Consider the following 15861-nt stretch of genomic DNA (forward strand, 5'->3'; position numbering starts at 1 on the left):
TAAATTAAGATTTATAATCACTCTCTGATGCAGATTATGGCGGTGTCTAAAAATCTTGGACATTGTAGGTGTGTTCTGAATGACTACAGCATTTGGTGCAAATAAATATGACTATGGAACTGTGCCCATCTACCAGTTTGGGTGGCTATGGCAAAGAAGCAGATCAACCCTTAGAAAGCTGAAGGAAATTAAGTCTGATTACTCTGTAGGTAGACTTCACAGACGTCTCATCTCTAGGAGGTTCAGTCATTTCAGGTCTCACTGGAACTTTCTCCCAATTCAAGGAGTCATCAATAGCATCATTACCAAGCAAATATTTGGCCTTCTCTGAAAATCAATGAGACCTCAAATCTTGGTTGACAATATATCTGTTGTGTGGTGTTATAAATTTCAAAGACAGTTATTATAACTGTTTTCTTTTATAATTTGCCAAAATTTGTTTACTAGCATAGAATAATTTCTGTGTAGTCACATAGCAGATTAGATAATACCTGCATCTTGCTAAAGCAGTCTATATACTTGGTCTTCACGGAAGCTATTCCAGCAGTTTTAATGTAACTTGTTATTCTTTTTTAAAATATATTTTTATTGATTTTTTGTTTTTAGAGAGAGAGGAAGGGAGAGATAGAAACATTGATTTGAGTGAGATACATTGATTGGCTGCCTCCTGTAATCCGCCCCCCCCCCCCCCCAATCGAGCCTGCAACCCAGGCATGTGCCCTGACCAGGAATGGAACCGGTACTTCTCAGTCCATGAGACGATGCTCAATCCACTGAGCCACACTGGCCATGCTACTCTGTTATTCTTAAAGGGTACACTAGATAGAGAATCTAATATAGGGTCTCACTGTCTGTGGCACTCCATGGTAGTTGAAAATGAAATGTTGATAATAATAGTATATCTGAATCTATTCTATACCATACCAAAGCAAGAACTAAAATAAAATGCCTTTAATTTTATAATGAACTAGAAAATATGTCATAGTCTTAAATCCAGGATCTTTTAAAACTCTGATTTCTTAAAAAAAAAGAAGAAGAAAAATACTGTCAAGAATCTGGAACTCTTGACTTAATCAAATTATTTCACCAGATCAAAGGATAATATACTAGGATGCCACTGTTTATATTTCTTTCTAAAATAATTAATAGCAATGATACTTTTTTAATTATGAAAAACCTGTTTAATAAAAACCCATTTTCACTCTACATGTAAGGCTTTTGTACTCAGTAGCAGTTTCATTTAATCAGAAAAATGAATCTGCTGGAATTTGAAATCTTATAAGATCCAGGCTCATTTAAACCCTGACTTTCCTAAATCCAAACACGCTGCAAAGATCAAGTCAGCTGTACTGAGCATGGCCCACAGCCATATGGTGATTTTGGGAGCACATAATTGGCAGGACTGCATTGCAGTCTGTCGAAGAGAACTCGAGCCAGGATCTTGCCAGCAGTAAGTAACAAGATGTCTTGATAGTTGCCTCAGTGAGTCTTGTTGCTTCGAGTAATAAAAATAGCCAAGAACTTTAGATCAACAATTTATTAGTAACAGAAATTTGAAACTCAAAAATTTGGAATTTTCTTAGTTTAAAAATTTTCACTGAAGTGCATTGAATTTTTCACTGAAATGGTATGAACATTTTGAAAAATAGTTTGGTCATTTTATATAAAAGTAAACATACTCATCATATGACCTAGGAATTCCACACCTAGGTATTTACCCAAGAGAAATGAATACATATATCCATAAAAACGCATACATGTGAATGTCCGGAGTTGTTTTACTCATAGGAGATCCAAACAGGAAACAACCCAAATGACCATCACCTGTTGACTGGATTAGCAAATTATGTCACATCCATAAAACAGAGAACCAACTGAACAATTACCAATAAGAGCAACAACATGGATGATTTTCAAAAGATTGGTGTTAAACAGAAAAAGCAAGACACAAAAGGCCCCATTCTGTTTGAATCCACTTATACGACATTCTAGACAAAGGTAAAACTCCAGGAACAGAAACAAATCAGTAGTTCTTAGGAAATGGGGTGGGTAAACAGACTAACTACAAAGTGGCATGAGGAAAATTGTTGTAGTAATGGAAATATTCTGTATCTTGGACACACGAACAACTGTGTAAGTTTGTCCCAACTCTTCAAACTTTATACTTAAAAAGGGTACATTATATTTTATATAAACAAGGTATCAATAAACCTCCCTTTAAGAAAATAATCTGGAAAAAAATAATCTGGAACAACGAGTGGGGGAAAAGACAAAACAAGAATGACCATGAGTTGATATTGTTAAAGCTGGGTGATGGATCACTGGGATTCACTAGAATATTATCCCTACTTCTGAATATGTTTAAAACTGCTAGGCTTGTGCCATTTACACTCCTCTAACCATCTCATCCCTCTTTTCCATGGGGCAAAGCATAAAACTTGTGGAATGTCCCACACAATATATATATATATATATATATATATATGAAAAAAAATACACACACACACAAATGAACAATTATGAAAACTACTTTAGAAGCCATAGTCAATAAAATTATGGTCAGGATTTTTAAAAATTAAAAGCAAAAATACTTAAATATATCTCTGAGATATTTTTCTCAGTTTTTAGAGTTAATCTAATTATGAGACAAAGCATTTATTTACGACAAAATGAAAAGAATAAAGCTCTAATTATTCATTCAATTATTCACTCAATAAATATCTCTAAGTGTCTACTACATGTTAAACACACCATAACCTCTCTTTCGAGAAACCCACAAATTAAATACAACAAGCTACAACAGAACTGCTAAGTGTGTAGAAAGAAAAATTAATACTATCTTTAATGGAAAATGAATATAGCTGGGAAGAGATATTGAGATGACTAGAAAAAGAATCTATAGGTACCTTAAACCTAGAAAGATAAGTTAGAAGTTTCCTTGGTTAGGAGAGAGTTGTGGATGGGAGTGTAGAGAAGGGAGAAAGAAAGGGAACAGATTCCATGGAATAAGAGACCACAAGCAAAGAAATGAAGGCATAAGTACAAAGCATATTTGGGGACTGCCTGGAATCATTGTACAAAATCAGCAAACTGAACAATTCATTTATAATCAATGCCCAATCTTTTACTGTCAAGTCTATTAACTATGCAGTTTATAAATGTGTATTGCTAATGAATTCATGAATTTATTCTTCAAATATTTGTCCCATGGTCACAAGGTATATCTATAACTCTGGTCAGCCTGTCTGCAAAGGTACATTGTTAACCTTGAGGCAAAATTCTGGAAAAACAGTTAAATTTACTGCCTCTATTGGAAAACCAATTTATATTTCATACCATCATTATTTTTGCCTAAAAACAGATGCATTTAAGATCCATTCTTTTCAGCCTTACCTTTGCATTCTGGAAGGAATTGTAGAGGAGAATAATTTGCTAGTTAAATTTAGGAGACTACATAAGCACTAATCAAAGATCACCTAAGTGATCACCTAAACAGCAAAAAATTATCATCGTATTAAAAGTCTGCTTCTTTGTTCCACCTGACTAAAATCTTGTTGCTGGCATGGTGGAGGCAAAATTCATGATAGAGATCTGCATACCATCATTACCCTTTAGTGAGGAAAAAATAAGTTGTTCTCCTCACTATATGATACCAGTGAGGACCAACCCTTCCTTCTTTCATCCACTACCAACCAGGGAAGGTTGAGTGGACTTCTTTTATTTCCAATACTCTAATATATAAAGCAATAATTTTTTGAATGACAAATATTAACTACATTGAAAAACAATTGTTTCAGTAGCATTTAATTATGAGTGATTATGATGTAAATTCTTACACATTAATTTGTGGGTTTCTCAAAAGAGAGGTTATGGTATGTTTAACATGTAGTAGACAGAGATTTTTATTGAGTGAATAATTGAATGAATAATTAGAGCTTTACTAGATAAATCCTAAAGACTGAGAAAAATATCTCAGAGATATATTTAAGTATTTTTGCTTTTAATTTTTAAAAATCCTGACCATAATTTTATTGACTATGGCTTCTAAAGTAGTTTTCATAATTGTTAATTTGTGTGTGTGTGTGTGTATGTGTGTGTGTGTACATATATACATATATATACATATATATTTGTGTGTGTGTGTGTGTGTACATATATATATATATTTTTCCTTATATAAATTTCCCTGATGCTATTACAGCAGGGTCAGTACCGCCATGTTTTTTTGGGTAGGTATCATTGGGGTTTTGACCTGGGCTGTGCAGCTACAATGGATCCAAGTTTAAAATATGGCAACTTTGAAAAACATTACCAAGCAAATGAAGTAAATAAAAAACATCCAGAAAATTAGCAAGTCTATAAAGATGGCAGCAGCAGCAAAATATGCCCAAGTTCAGAGGAAGATGAAACCAATATATGGAACAATGTATTGGCTCTGCATTAAAAGACTGATGTTAAGGCACCTGAAGACAAGAAGAAATACCTCCTTATCAGTGTGTCCTCTGTGCTGCCCATTCCTCAGTTGCTAAACAGATGAAAAGTGAGGTGGCTATGTTCACAGCAGCAGGAAAAGAAGTTAAGATTGTTAGAATTGGTGATAAAATTAGGGGTATACTTCATAGGACTCATTCTGACCAATTTCTGGTGACATTCAAAGAAGTGGGAAGAAAACCCCCTACTTTTGGAGATGCATTAGTCATTGCCCTGGAATTATTAAATTCTGGATATAAATTTGATGAAGGTCTATTGTCTTTAATTGATTCACGTCTGTCATCTTCTACAAGACAGAATTAAAAAATCCCATCTTTTCCCTTAATATCATTGTAAGAGCTGAGAACATGAGTATCTATGATGATATTGATGCTGACATGCTGTAGTCTTACCAGGAATATAGTCTTGCCAACATCATCTACTATTCTCTGAAGGAATCCATTACGTGCCAGCAAAGTGCCAGGATGACGGCCATGAACAATGAGAGCAAGAATGTTTCTGAAATGACTGACAAATTGACTTTGACTTTCAACTGCACCCGCCAAGCTGTCATCACAAAGGAGTTGATTGAAACCATCTCTGGTGCTGCAGCTCTAGATTAATGAAAATCAAGTTTCATCCTCAAGAGGTAAAGAAGGAAAATTCAGCCAGCTGATTTTGTTTTTAGCTTACTGCTATCCTAGTCAGAGAAAATTATTGGTCCATTGTTTAAGTCACAAAAGATAGCAAGATATTTGTAAGTTATCTTATAATAAACAACTTACAATAATAAAAAAGCACAATGATCCTTCTAAATTAAATTCCAAGGAGAGAATAAATTAGGGGGATGGGTGTACTACTTATCCCTGTGGATGATAAGTAGCAGCAATTTAATGCTTTATATTATTTGATATTTTTTCAAAAGAGAGAAAAACATTTCATGGGGTAGGGGAGGGGAAGCTTTTAAAAAAATAAAAATAAAAGAATCTACTGTGAAGAAACACAGATGGCCAATTTTAGGAGTAAATTAATCTAGTCAAAGGAGCAGACCCAACCACACTTTTCTACTACACAAGCACACTTGAGCCTATTTAAAAGAGCACATTAGTAGGGGTGAAGAGAGTTCAGGCCAGTTAGTCCTTGGCACCGCAATCAAGATTGCCAGCATAGTTATCAATTAATGTTGCAGTGGTTTCAGTAGTGCATACACGTGTCAAATAGGAACTATACTGAGTCTGCCACTTCATTTTACATGCAATCCTGAGCACCTGTCAGGTCGTGATGATTTTCAGTCACTACTGACCCAGGATAAATTTTAACAGGTGACAGGCTTTGGATCAAATTACCAATTCCCTTAGGCATCCAGTCCTTCCAATCCTAAGTATTTTTGGCATGATTTATATGTTCTTTAGCTTCCTTTATAATGTAATTTAGAGTTATGTCAATTCTAGTACTACTCCTGAAATATGAGAAAATACCTAGTGTTCAGTTTTCAAAATTTTCTTAACAGAAAACTATAAACAATGGAACATAAAGGAAAAATAACAGTTAATGTTGCAAAAGAGGAAGAGAATATTTGGATAATTCAGACCATTATCTTTGTATTCACCATGACTGTCCGTGAGGATAGTATTGATGGATATTTTGAAATGTGTGTAAATATGATAGTAAGAAAATTCCTTAACAGTGATTCATACTTAAGGTCCATCTTTTGAAATGGGCATTTAAAATTATAAATTTTATAATCCAATAGTGCCATATGAACGTGAATCCCTTCCTAGCACATCTTCAGAAAATTAAAAAAAAAAAAAAAAAGCAGTTACAACATTTGTCCTATTTACTAAGCATAGATCATTGTTCCTTTTATGATGCCGGAAGTCCAGTCATTTGCCAAACTCTTTTAAGAATGTTATCATATGGTAAGGCTCAGCAATGCTGTTACTATTATTCTTCATTGCTCAAGCTCACCACTTGACTGGTGATTTGTGGCTGTTTTTCTAAGGTGTTGAAGTTAAGTAACTCGCCTCTGAGTTCCTTTTTTCAAGCAGAAGTTTGGTGTTTAGTCATTTCCAGCAATTCTTCATTAGTTAAAAAATAAAGTTCTATAGTTATTACAATAATTTCTAATATTGACTCTAGGATTTATTCTGTCACCATTATCAGTTGAAAAATAAATTCTATTTTATTATTGCTTTAATACTTAGCAAAATAAAAGCAGGCAATTCTATGTTGGTGTCATAAATTGGATATGAATTTTTAGCAGTTTATGAATCTAAACATTGAGGGACAGCTGATTTATAAGGGTAAGGCAAAAGCTAATTAGCATGGGACTCAAGACCCTTCACAATCAGGCTTTAGCTTGCTTTCCCAGACTTACTTCTCTATACTGGCCTCTCCTACTTCATACCTCACACTACTGAACACTCGGTTACTTGCAATTTCCAGAAAACACTGATTATTTCCACACCTTCAAGCCTTTGCTAAAATTGTTTCTTCTGCCAAAAATACCCCTCTTCCCTGGCCTGGTAGAATCCTCAAACTTCTAACCCTTCACTTCTCCTCTTTCCCAACAGATTATGACAGCCACTATTTCCCATTTGTACACACCAAGAAACTGTGAGTTATCTTTGGGGGACCCTCTTCTTCTCCTCTCCAAATCTGCTTCATCACGAAATGCTGTTAGTGTTATTAAAATCCCAGCATCCAGCTACTTCTTTTTATTTCCTACAGTGTAGCTAGTCAGAGCCACCAACATAACTTGCCGCAAAAACTGAAGGTAAGAGTAATTCGTTTCTCTGCTTCTACTCTTCTCTGTCTCTGAATACTTACAGAAGGCACCAAAATGCCTCATCTGAGGCTGACATTGAAAATCTAGGTTCACAATCTAGGTATATTGTGGTGAGCCAGATGTTAAATCTGAGTCAGTAAATCTAAACTTGGCAAAACTATAAGAGGAATTTGATGGAAAGCTAAAACCTATATGAGGAAGTGAAAGTAATTATGGGTAACTGGTTATTAAAGTAGGTGTGGGTTTAAATAAATTTCCAAGACACAATTGGCTACCAGTCACCTACTTACACGAATGTCCAAGATGAGTCCTCAGATGGAGGTGATATCTGAACCTATGAGAATGCCAAAGGAAACAATGTTGTGAGAAAAGAGGATAAGGACCTTGGGGTTCCATATTAAGGGGGTGGAAAGGGAAACCAGAAAGCTAGCAGTATCACAAATAAGAGGGCCAAGTCACTTGTGTGTGTGTGTGTGTGTGTGCGCACATGTATGTGTATTTTTATTACAAAACTGGATTACTTCTGATAGATTCTGGAAGACCTAGATAATGGAATTCTAGATTTAAAAATATATGTAGGTAAAGTTGGCAATTGTGTGTAAAAGGAAGGACTATAAAAACCAGGAAGAAGAATATTGTTAAAGAATCAATTACAATAATGCAGGCATGAAATGATTTTCCACCAGATAACATGGTAAAATATATCTAAATATTACTGTATTTAATATATGCATATGTAACATGAAAGATGATAGAAATAGAACTCTCAGGTATATTACCCTATAAACCTGTTTTCCTGAAGGGTAAACAAATTCCATTTACAAAATAACAAAGAATATTAATGCCTATAAAAAAATCAAACAATACAGAAAAATTAAGTAGCAAGTAAAAATCATCTAGAATATCCCCAGAGAGCCATACTATTAATGTTTAGGTGAACATTCTTTTAGAAATGTATAGTCTTTCTCTCCCCCTAACTCCCACTTTTACATGTATAGGAGGGGTCAGCAAGCTAACTCGGAAGCCTATTTCTGAAAATAAAGATTTACTGGAACACAGTCGTACTCCCTTGTTTATACATTGTCTATAGCTACTTTTGCACTAAAACAGAGAGATGAGTAGTATGACAGAGACCATATGACTAGCGAACTTAAAAATTTACTACCTGGCCTTTTACAGCAAAAGTTTGCTGAACTTGTCATGCAGAATCATATTACATATACTTTATTATAAACTGTTCTTTCACCCAACGATATATTATTAATATTTTTACAGATCAACAAATATAGATCATCATTTACATGGCTGAATATACTTTCATTATATAAAGAAGCATAGTTTATTTAACAAATCTCTATTGATGGGTATTTAGAGTTTTAATTCTTCTACATAACAATCAATGCTGCTACAAACATCCTTACATAGAAATCTTACCACACTTGATTATCACCTGAAGATAAATTCTTAGAGATAGAATTATGGGATCAAATGTTCCATATATATTACATTTGAGACATATTTCCAAATTGGTTTCCAGAATGAATTAAGTAATTTCACTGTATCAAAAGAGAATAAAAATGCACATTTTTCTCTGTTCACATGCCAATGGTGAGCAGAAGCATGCTTTGAATCACCGAAAAAAATATATCAGTTGTTTCCATTTGCATTGTTTGCTTCTTACTGAAGTAATACATCTTTCATGATTATTGGCCATTGTGCTTCTTTGTGAAATAATGTACTGCAGTACAGCCCTGGCCAGTTTGACTCAGCAGTTAGAGTATCGGCCCATGGACCAGAGAGGCCTGGGTTTGGTTCCTGCTAAGGGTACATACCTCGGTTACAGTTTGTTCCCGGCCCCAGCTGGGGTTGTGTGGGTGGCAACCACTCCATGTGTCTCTCTCATGTCGATGTTTCTCTCTCTTTCTTCCTCCCTCTCTCCCTCCAGCTCTATCTGAAGATGAATGCAAAAATGTCCTCGGGTGAGGATTAAAAAAAAAAAGTACTGCATTACATTGTACTTACACAAAAACGTATGTCATGTACTCTGCCAATTTTTCTTTTTTTGATTTTTTTTTTTTTTTATCCTCACCCGAGGACATTTTTCCATTTTTTGTTCAGGTAGAGTGGGAGGGAGAGAGAGGAACAGAGAGAGAGAGAGAGAGAAACATCCACGTGAAAGGAACACATCGAGTGGCTGCCACCCGCACGACCGACCAGGGCCGGGGACAAACTGCAACCGAGGTACGTGCCCTTAGCGGGAACCGAACCTGGGTATCTCTGGACCGCAGGCCGACACTCTAACCGCTGAGCCAAACCGGCCAGGGCTACTCTGCCAATTTTTCTGTTGGAGCATCTCTTAAACTAATTTGTAAACGTACTATATGTTAAATAATTAAAGAAATATCTACTGAACAGAAAAGTAATAGAAAATATGGCCATATTCCATCTAAAGAAGGAAACAGGTATGGTTCCTGTCTTTACAGTGACAATCTAGTAAAAAAAAAAAAAAAGAATTATCATTTTGTTTGAAATATAAAATGTAAACAGCTTCCTAAAATTTAGAGAATTAGTTCATAAACATGTTCTAGAAAGAGCAACATCATGAATAAGTCAAACCAATTCATTTGAAAATTAATATAATCACAGGGACACTAGGCTTCTCTCTAAAGCCTGTACATTAGTCAACAATCCTACCAATCAAGTTCTTAAAATTTCTAGAATGTTAATGCTAGTTTTTTTGTGATCAGAATAACCTTTTTTTAAAAAAATTTTCTAATGCTTATAATTTCAAATAATACAAAAAAACATAAAGGAGAAAGTAAAAACCACCCAAAATCCTTCACAAAAACATGCTTTTTGTGTTTCTTTTCACTTTTCTCCACTCATTTCGCACATAACTAAAGCAAATGGCAGGGAATGAGGATAATCAAAAGGCCAAACAAAGAAAGGGAAAGTTAAGGGAAATCAGAAAATAAGGGAAGTCTGTTCAGAGAGCAGCAGAGTATAATAAAACCACCACCCTCTCTGCTCTTGACATTTTTTCTAGGGCTACAAAAACAGGCATTTAAGAATTGAATTTCATACACAAAATTACATTTTCAAATAATACAAGACCTTGTCTGATCATTTGCTATAACTTGGCAAAATATAACAAATAAAAAAATCCTCACATTTCAATTTATGGTTCCTGTACAAATACTGTTGCACATGAAAAATTTTTTAAAATTCTAAACATTCTTTCATTACCTGTTATAAAAACCTAATAAGCTACCATAAGCTCATGGTGCTTACAAAATATATAAGGGAAATTGATAATTAAACACCACTGATGACAGATATTTATATCAAATTCACATAACTATTCCTAATTATAAATATAGATATACATTCCAGGATTACCCACAAGTATGTACTCCTATTAATACTTATTGCAGTTACATATGCACATTGAAAGGAGATATGCCCTTTCACCTTTTATGTACTACTCAGAAATATTAGAATATCACCAGCTGCCATAAAGGTCACACTGAATTTTGGGTGCTAATTGTGGCAGACTTATGTACATCAGTTAATTTAAAAATAAGAACATCATTTTAAATCTTCATTCTAATCTAATTCCTTCTGCTTAAATGAAAATTAAAATAAAGTTTAGTAAGAGGCCATGTTTATATGTTCTCCCTCTATGCAAAATGTGATTGATGTGATTGGTATATACAGCATGTGAAACTTGATAGAGAAATTAGTGGAAGCTTCAAGTCAAGTTTGATCTGAAGTACATAGCCACCACATAATTCCCACCGACTCTATTAAGAATAGAGCATTGTGCATGCATGTCCCAGGCCTGGATTTGGAACATAATGTGGCATGTGGGGTGAGGTCAATATGGGGTTAAGGGACAAGAAATATTACTCTTTTAACAAATGGTGTTGAGTATAAAGTTAATGCTAAGGTACATAATCTTTCCAAGGGCCAATTTAAGTACTTGTATTTTAGAACATGCAATAAAGTTGTTCTCAGATTCTAATCATAGAATTTTGGTCTTGGGTTCTATTGAAGTTCATAGTTGAAGTATATATAAAAAAAGAACTTAAGTAAATAAATGTGCTTTATAAAATAATAAGATTTATCATATTTTTTTTTAACTTAAGTACCATCACATAAAAATTCATTGAGTTACGGCTACACTGTGTTAACTCCTTAAAATTCCATTTGCTTTTACATCTTGGTGACACTGCCCCATTTTCCTTGAAGTGAAATTTCCTCCAATCCTCTTAGTTTCAAAAGCCTTTTCAGTGCCTAAGTACATACCTCCAAAAAGCCATCCCCTCTCTATCCTCCAAGCTGAATTTATTATTTTCTCCGCCTTCTTTCAGCACTTTTCATGTAATCTTTATTCACCATCTATTACTTTATGCCTTGAAGCATAGTTTGTTTGCACTTCAGTCTCTCTCATTAGATTGGTTTACAAGTAGTAGATCATAAACTACTTGAAGGCAAGAAATGGTTTTATTAAGCTAGGCATTCTATTAAGTGCGTAACACATTAATGGCTCAAAATGTTAATTCAATAAACCTTTTCTAAGAACCTACAGTGTGCAGGACATCATGCCAGTGTGCTAGATATTTTTCATTTATAGTCATCTATACATTCACACTGTTTTGTTCTCCTTGAACCACTGGGACTAATACATTGAAAACAACATTTTCCAAAGTTCATTGCCAAATTGGTTCTGGTTAGGTTTTGCCATTTGAAAGCACTCACATGAGATTAGAAGGTAGGAATTAAATAAGCACCATTCTTTTTTGTTTCTGGCAGCCACAAAGCCTCCAAAGGTCTTATAGGCCATTAGGATTGCTAGTTCCTAGTCTCTGGTTAATAAAAATTTCCCTCTCTGCTCCTCTCACCCTTCCCCTAAAACAACAACAATAACAACAACAACATCTGTGTTGAAAAAACTAACTTGGTTTCTAACTGAACTTTTAATTGATGTAGCTGGATGCTGGGGATGCAAAGCTTTCATAGCCAAACAGATTAGGAGATGACAGATTTTTTTTAAAGAGCAATTTATAAATAATTTAGGCTTTGTGAGCTACACATGGTTTCCGTCACATATTCTGTGTCTTTCCGTCTCTCTCTCTCTGTCTCTCTCCATCATATATAAATTTGTAAAGCCATTCTGCCATTCTTAGTTCCAGGTGTTGAAATACAAGAAGGCAGGGGTTGCAGGATTTGGCCTGTTGGATGCAGCCTATAGGCCATAGTTCGCTTATTGCAATGTGTTGTAGTAAGTAATATAGAAAAGACAATGCCGCACTGGCCAGTTTGGCTCAGTGGTTAGAGCGTTGACCTGCAGTCCAGAGAGACCCGGGTCCGGTTCCCGCTAAGGGCGCGTACCTCAGTTGCAGTTTGTCCCCAGCCCTGGATGGGTCGTGCAGGTGGCAACCACTCGATATGTCCCTTTCACGTCAATGTTTCTCTCTCTCTCTCTCTCTCTCCCTCCCTCCCACTCTATCTGAACAAAAAATGGAAAAATGTCCTTGGGTGAGGATAAAAAAATATATATATAAGAGAAAAGACAATGCCTAACTCTGCCTAGAATGGCCATGTTGTGTTGATAAAGAAGTTAAAGATGAGTTGAATTTTCAAAAACAAGGATATTCAATAGGCTAATAAGGCATTCCAGGAACAAAGAATGCTGTTGCGAAGATCTGAGAGGTTACAGACAGGGACTGCCCTGCTTAGAGTAAATGTAAATGGTTCAGAACTAGTGATATACACAACAATATTAGTGGATTTTAAATATATTATGCTAAGTGAAAGAAACCAGACTCGAAAGGCAATATACTGTATGAATCTATTTACATGACATTTTGGAAAAGGTGAAGTTGTAGGGACAAAACACAAATCAGAGTTCACCAGAGGGTAGGGTAGGGATAGGGATAGTGGTTGACTATGAAGGGACAGCATGAGGTAATTTGTAGTGGTGGTGAAACTTTTCTGTATCTCTATTATTGCTGCAGTTAAATAACCAAGTACATTTGTCAAAATTTATAGAAATCTACACCAAAAAAAAGTGAATTTACTATATGTAAATGCTTTAAAACTATATAAAATAGCCCTGGCCGGTTTTGCTCAGTGGTTAGAGCATCGGCCTGCGGTCCAGAGAGACCCGGGTTCAGTTCCCGCTGAGGGCACGTACCTTAGTTGCAGTTTGTCCCCGGCCCTGGTTGGTCGTGTAGGTGGCAGCCACTTGATGTGTTCCTTTCACGTCGATGTTTCTCTCTCTCTCTCTCTCTTCCTCTCTCTCCCTCCCACTCTATCTGAACAAATAATGGAAAAATGTTCTTGGGTGAGGACAGGGAAAAAAAAACTATATAAAATAATCTGTTTATTGTGGACACATGATGTGAGGAGACAGAAAGTGGGAAGAGGAGATGAGGATCTGAAGGTAACTAGAGGGCAGATTCTGAAGCACCTTGTGTGCCCTGCTAAAGATTTACAAATGTATCCTGTACTAAATAGTGTGTGACTGAAAAAATTCAAATTTACAAGTAGTCCAACTATTTTTAGAAATAATCACTATAGTATTAGCATAAAGCATTAATGGAAAAAAGATGAGATTAGAAGCAGGAAGATTAGGAGTATGAGGTTGTCACTCTGAATGGATATTTGGAAGATAAAACTGATATATCTTTGTGATCAATTGGATTTGTGCTTATTTTGACAGATGAACAAGGTATATATAAATATGACTTAACTTGTTTGCATCCCTGTATACAGTGGAAAGAACTAGGTATCTTAAAAAAAGAATATATAACAGTTTGCAAATCTTACCTTGGTTTCTCAATCCAAAAAAGTTTCAGATTCCAAGTGCAGATCAGCCAACTAACTGATCTAGGCTCACATTCCTAGGAAGCCCATATTTACCATGATGCTGTCCAATTACAGCAGCTCCAGTAAGCACACCATGGGGTAGTCAAGATGCTTCCTCCCATCTCATTACTTCCCCATGCCTGTCATTTGCATTGGCATGACATCAAATACATTCACTATTATACCTAAAGGCCATCTTGAATTTTATAAGGCAACAATAAGTATAGATTTATAGATATGGGAAAATTACTGTAAGAAAATATTGGTATTTTTCCCTCTTACATTAATGGAGTTTTGACATCTCTCAGAAAACATCCAAAAATTGTCATTGTAATTAAATTAGAAAATGTTATAACCTAACTAATCTATCTTTACTTCAAATTATTTAAATATAGACTGGGAAATATATGTATATTGCTTATGGAATAGTATATATGATCTTTTGAAGCTCTGTGTATGATCCCAAAGAAATCTAAGCAGCTTTTCTTTTTCCTTAAGTTTCTGGTAAAATAATCCTCTTTAAAGAGATTGTTCTATTACAATTTTTTTTTTTAATTTAAAAATTTTTGACTTTTAAAAAATAAAATGTTGAAAATAAAAATGGTGATGAATTTTCTCTAAAAATGATTAATCCCTACAGTATTTCTCCAGATTTCCCATCATAGTATCTTTTATTTCTCTTCCAGTTTTACTGAGCTATAATTGATATATATTATTACGTTAATATTAGGTACACAACATGATGATTTGATATATTGCAAAATGATTACCACGATAAATTTTAAGTAAAACTATTATAAAACACAATAGAGAAATTTTTCAAAAGACTTACTCTATTATCAAGTAAGTTTTAATTGGAAGACTACAAGGATGATATTGTATCAAGGAATCTATTAAAACAATTTGATCACCAGAAGAAAAACTATATAATCAAAAGAAAGAAATGAAAAACTAAGAAATTATTTTAAAAAATATTTTGAAATGAAAAACTAAGAAATTATTAAAAAAAAATTTTTAAAGGCATTTGATAAAATCTCAGTAGCCACTGTTAATAAAAATCTAAGTTGAAATATAAGGAAAATACTTAAATTTGATAAAGATTATTTTGCAACAACATGGATGAACCTTGATATGTTATGTGAAGTAAGCCAGTCACAAAAAAATAAATACTGCATGATTTCATTCATATGAAATACCTAGAGTAGTGAATTCATAGAGACAAAAAATAGAATGGTGGTTACCAGGGGCTGCGGTGGGAGGGACAATGTGGAATTATTGTTTAATGGGTACAGGGTTTCAGTTGGGGAAGATGAAAAGGTTCTGGATGATGGTGATGGTTGCACAACAATGTAAATGTACTTAATGCTATTGCATTATACACTTAAAAATGGTATAAATGGTTTTTAAAAAAAAAAACAATAGCCAGGCCGGTATGGTTCAGTGGTTGAGTGTTGACCCATGCACCAAGAGGTCGCTGGTTCGATTCCCAGTCAGAGCACATGCCCAGGTTGTGGGCCCAATCCCCAATAGGGGGCATGCAGGAGGCAGCCAATCAATGTTCTTTCTCATTGATGTTTCCATCTTTCTCTCCCTCTCCCTTTCTCTCTCTCTAAACAATAAAGAAAAAAATATTTTAAAAACAACAACAATAGTTCAATTAAACAGAATAGATAACCCAGAACTTGATCTGAGCATATATGTGACAAATGTGGTATCTCAAGTCAGTGAAA

At 34.8% G+C, this 15861-nt stretch overlaps 1 long non-coding RNA gene and 1 pseudogene across 2 annotated transcripts in view; one reads left to right on the top strand and one right to left on the bottom strand.

The window, feature by feature from the left end:
* LOC118625108 overlaps positions 1–15861 on the bottom strand; it is a 53732-nt gene that overhangs the window by 23017 nt on the left and 14854 nt on the right. The window contains exon 3 of one of the 2 annotated variants that reach the window (XR_004958617.1): positions 7549–7592. The exons of the other annotated variant lie outside the window; for it this stretch is intronic. This is a non-coding gene — a long non-coding RNA (uncharacterized LOC118625108). The remainder of the gene's footprint in view (positions 1–7548; positions 7593–15861) is intronic. 2 annotated transcript variants of the gene reach the window in all.
* On the top strand, positions 4218–5093 carry LOC118625106 (annotated as a pseudogene).

Source organism: Molossus molossus, unplaced genomic scaffold (assembly GCF_014108415.1).
Source record: "Molossus molossus isolate mMolMol1 unplaced genomic scaffold, mMolMol1.p scaffold_m16_p_11, whole genome shotgun sequence".
Lineage (NCBI taxonomy): Eukaryota > Metazoa > Chordata > Mammalia > Chiroptera > Molossidae > Molossus > Molossus molossus.